General features: G+C 43.1%; 1 protein-coding gene across 2 annotated transcripts in view; it reads left to right on the forward strand.

Annotated features, from left to right (window-relative positions):
• The first annotated feature begins 617 nt into the window (after positions 1-617).
• The window catches only part of LOC122552455 (deoxyribonuclease-2-alpha-like), an 18,377-nt gene continuing 16,642 nt past the window's right edge, over positions 618-2,352 (forward strand). Inside the window, exon 1 of one of the 2 annotated variants that reach the window (XM_043695187.1) lies at positions 618-774. The gene's annotated coding sequence lies outside the window, so the exon portion shown is untranslated. Of the gene's footprint in view, positions 775-902; positions 1,011-2,352 lie in introns of those variants that run through there. The other variant, XM_043695189.1, reaches the window with a different exon arrangement.

Raw genomic sequence — 2,352 nt, forward strand, 5'->3', positions numbered from 1 at the left:
GTGTCATCTGCAAACTTACTAACTGTACCTCTTATGTTCGCATCCAAATCATTTATATAAATAACAAAAAGTAGAGGGCCCAGCATCGATCCTTGTGGAGGCACTGGTCACAACCTCCACCACCACCCTCTGTCTTCTACCTTTGAGCCAGTTCTGTATCCAAATAGCTAGTTCTCCCTGTATTCCACGAGATCTAACCTTGCTAATCAGTCTCCCATGGGGAACCTTGTTGAATGCCTTACTGAAGTCCAGTGATTAAAGGCTTAACAGCAATCTAGGTTTGTTCAATACTTTGCACCAGTTGTAAGACACTTTGATGTTTTACTATAAACTCTGTGTCCTTTGATCCTGCCCCTGATGAAGGAGCAGCGCTCTGAAAGCTAGTGCTTCCAAATAAACCTGTCGGACTATAACCTGGTGCTGTGTGATTTTTTAACTTTGTCTACCCCAGTCCAACACCAGCTCCTCCACATCTTCAACATGTTGGACAGAGGCTGGTTTGTAATGACTGAAAGTGAAACCTTGTTTAACCTCATGCTGCTGCTGATCCTATCTGCCAGCCCTTACACTTCGAAAGCTGGGTTGACCAGTGTGTCAGTGAAACAATTTCGTTTTGTTGTTGCGTGAGGGTCTGGCACTTTGTGAAGACACACCTACCGAGACGGAGTGAAACGGACATCTGGTATTTCAACTTGTTTAAACTGCTCCCAACTTTGTCTCATTATCACTCGGTGCTCAGTAGCGACTCGTTCAGGAAATATTCCGAGCAGGGAAGTGAGTAAAAATACATTGTTTCATGTGTGGAGAAATCCTCAAAGCAGGAACATAACTTGTCTTGTTGATATTTGGTTCAATACCAAGTAACCCTCCCAGAGTTTAAGATGGACTCTTCCAAACAGATGTGATTCCAAAGCCTCTGTTGTGACACACTGTGTGAAGTCTTTAAAGAAAGGGTTCGAGCTGGGTGTGAACTTTCTGACGATGAATGTGGTTTCACATCTGCTGAAGGGGTAAGGATCGGACAGGCACAGGCTCCACGCTGAAAACACACCACACAGGGAGTACATGAGCGCGGTAACTAGGGCTAACACTGAGCGAGAGGGAGGTCAAAGGGACCTGGTCATCCGACTGCAACAGGGAAACTGTGTGTCTGTCTGTCTGTGTCTGTGTTTATGTGTGTGCCTGTCTGTGTTTGTGTCTGTGTTTATGGGTCTGTCTGTGTGTCAGTCTGTCTGTCTGTGTCTGTGTTTATGTGTGTGCCGTGTTTATGTGTGTGTCTGTGTTTGTGTTGATTTGGAGATGCCGGTGTTGGACTCTGCTGTACAACGTTAACTTTGACTCCAGAAGTCAGTTGAGGACCTCCCCCCCCGGTCTGTATAACACAATCTGAATTCTTTGTAGACTGCCTCCTGTTGTTCCTGCTCTTCAATTATACAGCCTCGTCTGCACCCCTCCCCCACCACCTCTCTACCTTTGTTCAAAATGAACTTGCACACATCCATTACAATTCGGATCTGACACAACTGCTTTATTTTCCCACAGCATTTGTACCCGACACTGGGCAATATATTGCGATTCAGTCAGTTTACTCTTTATGGAGAGGTGGTGAGGTGTGTATTGTTTATTGAGACATTCCAGTGGGAGGGCAGCTTCTGGTTATGTACCTCTTGTCTGTCCATGTCTCTAGTTCTGTAAGTCATTGCTGGGCAGTCATCAAAGTTTAAACAGTCTAGAGATGGTCATGGTCACAAAGTTGACATTAATTAAAGAATGAACAGGGATTTGCTCACACTTTTTTCTTGCAGGCCAGACTAGGTAAATCTGTTGACAATCCTGTGCCTATCCTCTGTACTTTGTGTGTTGTTCCTAGCATGTTCTCAGCAGTTAATAACCACTGCATTGTAGTGTGGGGCTGGAGTTAATTTTTTAATTTCAAAAATATACTTTCTTCATAAAATATTTTGATGATCTGCCAATTGGTCATGCCATACATGCATAAACATTCCATTTCTTTGCATACAGAGAGAGAGTAATCATTCATATATACATGATTTGGAGATGCCGGTGTTGGACTGGGGTGTACAAAGTTAAAAATCACACAACACCAGGTTATAGTCCAACAGGTTTAATTGGAAGCACAGTAGCTTTCGGAGCGACGCTCCTTCATCAGGTGATTGTGGAGGGCTCGATCGTAACACAGAATTTATAGCAAAAATTTGCAGTGTGATGTAACTGAAATTATACATTGAAAAATTGATTGTCTGCTAAGCCTTTCATCTGTTAGAATACAGTGATAGTTTCACTACTTTCATGTGTAAATCACAAAACCTTTTTTTAAAAAGTTGCATTCTC

The sequence above is a fragment of the Chiloscyllium plagiosum genome, chromosome 8 (genome assembly GCF_004010195.1).
Source record: "Chiloscyllium plagiosum isolate BGI_BamShark_2017 chromosome 8, ASM401019v2, whole genome shotgun sequence".
NCBI lineage: Eukaryota > Metazoa > Chordata > Chondrichthyes > Orectolobiformes > Hemiscylliidae > Chiloscyllium > Chiloscyllium plagiosum.